An 8,652-nucleotide genomic window follows, 5' to 3' on the forward strand; every position below is an offset into this window, starting at 1 on the left:
GGAGGCTGAGGCAAGAGAATCGCTTAAGCCCAAGAGTTTGAGGTTGCTGTGAGCTGTGATACCATAGGACTCTACCAAGGGTGACATAATGAGACTGTCTCAAAAAAAAAAAAAAAAGAGATGAAGCAGGAAGACCAGTTACAAATTTCTTATAATGATCCAGGTGAACGATGATGGTGGCTTAGAGGCAGAGGGTATACAGAAAAGTGGAAGAAGTATTTGTGAGTTATATGGGATGCAGGAACTAATTGTATGGGGTGGGTTTGCAAGAGGAAGGAATCCAGAATGCCTCTGAGACAAACCTTAGATGAGTGGATGGCGTGCCATGTTCAGTAATGGTGAATACTGTCAAGAGAATGAATGAATCTGAGTGGCTGAAAGGGAATGAAATGAGGAGTTCGGCTTAGTTGTAGGTGCCTGTGAGACAGTGGGAAAGAGGACAAAACGGCAGTTGGAGCTCAGAGGAGAAACCTGAACTGGAGATCTGAGTCCTGAAATTGTTGGCATTGTCCCTTTAAGATTGGGTGACAGTCCCTAAATCCATCTTCTCTGTGATGTGTTAGCTTTTGCATCTCAGTAGAGTATTGCCAACAGTACAAGGAAGTAGAAACTTGAGCTGCCAGTTTCATAGCGGGGGAAAGACTTTGGATGGGGGAAGAAGCAGAGTGGGAACTCTGGTGACAGCAATCAGGAGCTGTTAGCCGAAGTTGAAATGGCCGTTAATTAGGAATTCGGTTGAAACATCTTATTAAACACAGGTTGCTAAGCAACACTGGCCACCCCGGAACAGTGTGGCTATACCTTCTGCTTTGGAGCTCCTGGGCCTGGGTCTTATGCTACATTGAAGGTACACACGGACAGCATACATTCCTCCCTTTTCAGGTTCTCCCCTCTGTGAGTCCCTGTCCCACTCTCTGATCACTGATCTCTCACTCTCTCCTGGGTCATTCCCAGTAGCCAAATGAACATGTTCTGTCGCCTTGCTATAAGAATAAATCCCTTGACTGACCTCCTCTGTCCTCCAACTATGGTCTTATTTCACCCCCACAACTTTTTTTTTTTTAGAGATAGAGTCTCACTTTGTTACCCACAACGTCACAGCTCACAGCAACCTCCAGCTCTTGGGCTTTGGCGATTCTCTTTGCCTCAGCCTCCCAAGTAGCTGGGACTACAGGTGCCTAAAACAACGCTTGGCTATTTTTTTTTTTTATTGTAGTTTGGCTGGGGGCAGGTTCGAACCCACCACTCTCAGTATTTGGAGCCAGCACCCTACTCACTGAGCCACAGGTGCTGTCCCCCCACAACTTCTTGTCTACACAAACTGCCTAGTGCCACTGCTGCCTCTCCTCCCTTTTCCATCTGTCCCCACATTCTACTGAAACTGCTTTGGTCAAGTTCACTATAGCTTCTCTGATATTGGACCATGTGGCTTCTCTTCTTTCAGCACCATTTTACTTAACTGACAGTTCCATCTTTCTTTCTTTCTTTTTTTTTTTTTTTTGCAGTTTTTGGCCAGGTCTGAGTTTGAACCTGCCACCTTCAGCATATGGTGCTGGCGCCCTACTTCTTTGAGCCACAGGTGCCACCCAGGTCCATCTTTCTTTCTTTCTTTCTTTTTTTTTTGAGACAGAGCCTCAAGCTGTCCCCCTGGGTAGAGTGCTGTGGCATCACAGCTCACAGCAACCTCCAATCCTGGGCTCAAGTGAGTCTCCTGCCTCAGCCTCCCAAGTAGCTGGGACCACAGGCGCCCACCACAACACCTGGCTATTTTTGGTTGCAGCGGTCGTTGTTGTTTGGTGGCCTGGGCTGGATTCAAACCCGCCACCTTAGGTGTATGTAGCTGGTGCCTTACCCACTTGAGCCACAGGTGCCAAGCCCCATCTTTCTTGGGATATTGTCCTTTCTTGGATTCTTCTTGGTTTCCCTCCTATCTCTCTAGCCAATCCTCTCTCTTTAGAGGCTGGTGGGTCCTCCTGCACTTGACCTTGATGTATTGGCTTTCTGAACCAGGTCTCTGTCCTGGGCTCTCTTCTTTTCTCTTTATTTTTTACCTTAAGTGATGTCTTTTTTTTTTTTTTTGAGACAGAGCCTCAAGCTGTTGCCCTGGGTAGAATGCCGTGGCATTACGGCTCACAGCAACCTCCAACTCCTGGGCTCAAGCGAGTCTCCTGCCTGCACCTCCCAAGTCACTGGGACCACAGGCCCCTGCCACAACACCTGGCTATTTTTTGGTTGCAGCCGTCAGTGTTGTTTTGGTGGCCCGGGCTGGATTTGAACCTCCCACCTTAGGTGTATGTGGCTGGTGCCTTAGCCACTTGAACCACAGGCGCCAAGCCAGTGATGTCTTTCATTCTTAGTGCTGTAAATGTATTTATATGCCCCAAAATCACACCTCCAGCCTGTCTGTCCTCTGAGCTCCAGACTCATGTATCCATTTGTCTAGGTGACAACTTGACATTGGATTATAACCCTACACAGAACACTTACCCAAACCTGTTTCTCTGGTAGTTCCCACACTCAGTACCCAGCACTACCCATCATGAGGAACCTTCCTCATTTCCCCCCTGTTGCTTGCTGTTCAATCCATCAACAGACCTTTTTCATTTTCCCAAATCTACCTCAGGCATTTCCACTTCTTTCTATCCCTACTGCCATCATTTAAATCCAGATCACCATCATCCCGACTCTGAATCCCACAAAGACTTCTCGGTGGTTCCCCTCCTATCCTAGCCTATTCTACACCCAGCAATGTTTTTTAAAATATGAGTGGGTCTGCTCGGCGCCTGTGGCTCAATCGGCTAAGGCGCCAGCCACATACACCTAAGGTGGCGGGTTCGAATCCCCAGCCCGGGCCCGCCAAACAACAATGATGGCTGCAACCAAAAAATAGCCAGGCGTTGTGGCGGGCGCCTGTGGTCCTAGCTACTTGGGAGGCCGAGGCAGGAGACTCGCTTGAGCCCAGGAGTTGGAGGTTGCTGTGAGCGTGATGCCATAGCACTCTACCCAGGGGGATAGCTTGAGGCTCCGTCTCAAAGAAAATGAATGGGTCGACTAACTTGCTTGTATCGATTATGCTCAAGCTAGAGTCTCTTTTCCTCATCACCTGCTTCTGTCTCGCCCTTCCCCAATTATTTAATAAGACTCCTGGGTGGGGGCAAGGTGACCCAAGTCAAGGTTGGAGGGTTATTCCTTCAGTTATTCATTCGGATAATCTACCGCGTGCCCACTGTGCTGGGCATCGTGGTTACAACAGTGAACGCCAAGACTGCACAGTCCCTGCCCTCATGGAATTGCCATTCCAACTGGATCCAGCAGAGCAGACAACTGGCTGGCTCGGAACTGCCCGCTTGGGTGCAGCCTGCGGCCTCAGTGCGCCGCCTCTGCGAAATGGGCTGATAGCGCGAAGCTGCCTTCTCTGCACAGAGCTACCTAGCGCTCGCGTGGGGGTGCTGGGCACAGGACGAGCGGCCAAGTGTTGGCACCCTCCAGGCCCGGGCGGGGCCCGACGGTCACGTGGCCAGCCCAGCGCGCGTGGGACCCCAGCGCCAACCGCCGGCCACCCCGCCCCCGCGGATCGCCCCGGCACGCGGCAGGTGCGGCGCCCTCGGGGCGGGAAGGCTGCGGCGCCCTGCCCGTGCGAGCCCAGCCGGAGCGGGAGGAGCGCGGCGCGGGCTCGCCCGGACTGCTGGACAGCTGGGTCCTGCCTGGGGGGTCAGTGACGGCCGTGGAAGAGGGAGGCGCTAGGGGACGCAGGGGACACCGAGTTCCTGGCCGGCTGCTGAGCTGAGGGCTGGTAGAGTTGGGACTCCCGCCCTGGGGTTGCGAGACCCTTCTGTGTCGTGGTCACACCTAGCTGAGGGGGCTGCGCTCGGCCAGAGCAGTTAGCACAACGCCTGGCACAGAGCGAACCCTCGAGTGTCCCGGGCTGGATTGCAACCACAGTCCGGGACAAAACAGGAGGGGGAGTGACAGGTAACTGGGCTGGCAGAGGATAACTGCCATTATTAAGCACTGAGGTCTTCATTCTCCAGGTGGCCTCTGAGGCACACAGGGGACCAGCATCTCTCCTGGGAGTGTGTAATAATTAAGAGGCAGAGGTGGGAGACGAACCTGGGACGTTAGCCTTTGGCCCACCGTGTTAGCCTGAGGGAAAAGGGTACTTGAACCAGGCTTTGAAAATTGGGCAGTTTGTTGGGTGGACCTAACTGAGCCCCTCAGTAGCTGCCAAGGCCTTGAGAGGACGTTGGATCTTTAGAGGCCACACTTTCCCTCCCCCGCGAAAGTGGCCGGACCTACACACGTAATAACTAGTATGTAGGTAGTGCTTTGCAATTTGTAAAGCGCTTTCAATTACAATGTCATAGATAATTCCCAACAATGAACTCACCAAGTGAGAGTTTTTATTTGCTGCCTTTTATGGAAGAGGGGAATTGTGTCCTTGAGAAATCTGTTAGATCAGGAAGCAGTGAGAGCCTCACTGTAGAGTACATCAGATGTGTTGGATACCAAATTGCCTTGGATGAGCAGAAAGCTCCCAACTGAAACATGGCTGTGATTTCATCATCTGAGCTCTCTGCTCTTAGTTTCACAGATCCAGTGGTCCCCTTCCCAACTACCAACAACTGTAGCTCAGCAACACACACCACCATGGCACAACACTTTTAATGATTCTTTTTTGTTTTTTTGTTTGGTTTTGTTGTTGTTGTTGTTGAGACAGAGTCTCACTATGTTGCCTTGGGCAGAGTACCATGGTGTCACAACTCAGCAACCTCAAACTCTTGGGTTTAAGCAACTATCCTGCCTCAGCCTCCCGAGTAGCTGGGACTACAGGTGCCCACAACAGTGCCTGGCTATTTCTTTGTTGCAGTTGTTTAGCTGGCCTGGGCCAGGGTTCAAACTTGTCCCCCTCAGTGCACGTGGCTGGCACCACAACCACTGTGCTACCGGCGCCGAGGTTTTAATGATTCTTTTTAAAGTGTTTCTTATGCGTTTAGGCTAAACCAACTGTGGAGTCCTTTAGGCAGAGAGAGTCAAAACAGGGGTAGTTGGATGAGGTTAAATGAATTCTGAAAATTCCGACTGAGTGTTTTGGGTTTTCTGAGTGACACTTGTTTTGAGGGTATTGGTGATAATAACTTTTTGTCCTTCCTATTAACAGGTCTACCTCCTAGCAAATTATTGAAGGAACATGAGAAAAGTAAGTAGGGATTTTGAAGTATCAGTTAAAAGAACCAAAACTGTTTATTTATAAAATAATGGCAGTTAATTTGGTGATGTCATTTCTGGATGTATGAAGTTAATTGACAGGTGCTTATCAAATGACCATTTTTGAGGAATGTTATTAATACATGCAGAGAGACCTACACAGGTGGCAGTCTATCACCACAAACACTATATATATTCTAAGAACTGCTTTTTTTAATTTTATAGTCCCTATAGGACTGCGAAAGGGAAGAGGAACCAGCTGTCACACTGAGGTCTGATGTGTGCCAGGTGGGATAGATGTTTTCATTATATTATTGCCTTCTTTATCCTTATTACAAACTTAACAGGCAGGAGGTTTGTTTTGTTTTGTTTTGTTTTGTTTTTTGTAGAGACAGGCTCTCACTTTATCACCCTTGGTGGAGTGCTGTGGCTTCACAGCTCACAGCAACCTCCAGTTCCTGGGCTTAGGTGATTCTCTTGCCTCAGCCTCCCAAGTAGCTGGGACTACAGGTGCCCGCCACAATGCCCAGCTATATTTTTGTTGCAGTTTGGCCGGGGCCAGGTTTGACCCCTCCACCCTTGGTATATGGGGCTGGTGCCCTACTCACCGAGTCACAGGTGCTGCCCCAGGTAGGAGTTCCTATCTGTTTTAGAAAGGAAGTGACTGGGCAGTGCCTATGACTCAGGGAGTAGGGCGCTGGCCCCATATACCGAGGTCGGTGGTGAAAAAATAATAGCCAGGTGTTGTGGCAGGTGCCTCTAGTCCCAGCTACTCAGGAGACTGAGGCAAGAGGATCACTTGAGCCCAGGAGTGGAGGTTACTGTGATGAACATGGCACTCTACCGAGGGCAACAAGGTGAGACTCTGTCTCTAAAAATAAAAAATAAAAAATAAAAAAATAGAAAGAAAGAGACTGAAACTCAGGAATTTAAGTAAACTAGCTCTGTAGATGGCTCGGCGCTTATGGCTCAAGTGGCTAAGGCACCAACCACATACACCTAAGGTGGCAGGTTTGAATCCAGCCCGGGCCCACCAAACAACAATAACAGCTGCAACCAAAAAATAGCCGGGCGTTGTGGCAGGAGCCTGTAATCCCAGCTACTTGGGAGGCTGAGGCAGGAGACTTGCTTGAGCCCAGGAGTTGGAGGTTGCTGTGAGCTGTGATGCCACAGCACTCTACTCAGGGGGACAGCTTGAGGCTCTGTCTCAAAAAAACCCCAAAAACCTAGCTCCGTAGATACCAGTAAAACATAGGCTTTTCTCTGTTTTCACGTTGTTGATGCAAGTTCAGAGTCAACAAATACTTAAAAACACCTACTTGTGTCTCGTGATTTTGGATACTTTAAATAATTCTCATGATGAGGGGAGGCTGGGTGCAGGGAGGGTAATTGGTGATACCACACCTACGGTGCATCTTACAAGGATACATGTGAAATTTACTAAATGTAGAATATAAATGTCTTAACACAATAACTAAGAAAATGCCATGAAGGCTATGTTAACCAGTTGGATGAAAATATTTCAAATTGTATATAAAACTAGCACATTGTACCCCATGATTGCATTAATGTACACAGCTATGATTCAATTAAAAAAATTCTCATGATAGGGTGTGCCTGTGGCTCAAAGGAGTAGGGCACTGGCCCCATATACTGGAGGAGGTGGGTTCAAACCCGGCCCTGGCCGAAAACTGCAAAAAAAAAAAAAAATTCTCATGATAACTGGCCATGCCTTTTGCTCATTTCAGCAGCTCACCTTGAAATCAATTAGCAAATATTTATTTATTTTATTTATTTATTTTTGAGATATTTATTTATTTAATTTATTTATTTTTGTTTTTTATGTCATTCTCAGTAGAGTGCCGTCACGTCACAGCTCACAGCAACCTCAAACTCTTGGGCTTAAACGATTCTCTTGCCTCAGCCTCCCAAGTAGCTGGATTACAGGTGCACGCCACAAAACCTGGCTTAGCAAACATTAAAAAGAAAGCCCAGCCGGCCTGGTGGCTCATCCCTGTGATCCTAGCACTCTGGGAGGCTGAGGTGGGTGGATTGCCTGAGCTCAGGAGTTTAAGACCAGACTGAGCAAGAGTGAAGCCCCATCTCTACAAATAGTTGGGTGTTGTGGCAGGTGCCTGTAGTCCCAGCTACTGAAGAGGCTGAGGCAAGAGGATCATTTGAGCCCAGGAGTTGGAGGTTGTTGCGAGCTATGATGCCATGGCATTCTACTGAGGGCAACATAATGAGACTGTCCCAATAAATGAATAGCAATAAAATCAAAAACAAAAAAATATATAACTGTGGGCCAGGAGAGGTCGTTCATGCCTGTTATCCTAGCACTTTGGGAGGCTGAGGTGGGAGGGTCCCTCAAGCTCAGGAGTTTAAGACCAGTCTGAGTGGGACCTCAGGCTCTACAAAAATTGGAAATATCAGCAGGGCATGCATGGTACTGCATGCTTGTAGTCCCAGCTATGTGTGAGAGTGAGACAGGAGGATCACCTGAGACCAGTTTGAGGTTGCAGCGAGCTAAGATGAGGCCACTGCCCAGGTGACAGAGTGAGAGCCATCTCAAATAAACAAAATCCTTGTTGATTCCTCATCAGCTACCCAGTAAAGACTTTGTGTGTTTTGGGAGTTGTCTCCCCCTAGATCCTGTGGACCACTCTCAACTAACATGTTCACTGCATGGGAGCTGTTCTGAGCTGGCTGCAGGTTTTTGGATAAGGGATCTGTCATCTCAGTGTCTTTGCATCCATGCTGCCCCTCTGCCTGGGCTCTTCTTCCTAACCTTCCCTGCTAGGGGAACACTTATTTTGTTTTTCAAGACTCAGTTTAAGCATCTACTCTGCCAGGAAACTTTCCCTGGCTTTTCCAACCAAAATCAAGGTGCAATGCTGTTTTTCTTTATTTTTTTATTTTGAGATAGAGTCTCACTTAGTCACTCTGGGTAGAGTGCAATGGTGTCACAGCTCATAGTAACCTAAAACTATTGGGCTCAAGAGATCTTCTTGTCTCAGCCTGCCCAGTAGCTGGGACTTCAGGCGCCCACCATAACGCCTGGCTATTTTTACAGATAGAGGTCTCACTCTTGCTCAGGTTAGTTTCAAACTCCTGAGCTCAGGCAATCCACCTGCCCCAGAATGCTGTTATTTTTAATTTACACATCTGGTACTCCCATCAAGCCCTCTAACACTGATCTGTTTGTGTCTGATACATAGAATGTTTGTTGGCTCGGCACCTGTGGCTCAAGCGACTAAGGTGCCAGCCACATACACACCTAAGGTGGCAGGTTCGAATCCAGCCCGGGCCCACCAAACAATAATAATGGCTGTAACCAAAAAATAGCCAGGCGTTGTGGCAGGAGCCTGTAATCCCAGCTACTTGGGAGGCTGAGGCAGGAGACTTGCTTGAGCCCAGGAGTTGGAGGTTGCTGTGAGCAGTGAAGCC

The sequence above is a fragment of the Otolemur garnettii genome, unplaced genomic scaffold, assembly GCF_000181295.1.
Source record: "Otolemur garnettii isolate 467f Iridium unplaced genomic scaffold, OtoGar3 scaffold00007, whole genome shotgun sequence".
NCBI lineage: Eukaryota > Metazoa > Chordata > Mammalia > Primates > Galagidae > Otolemur > Otolemur garnettii.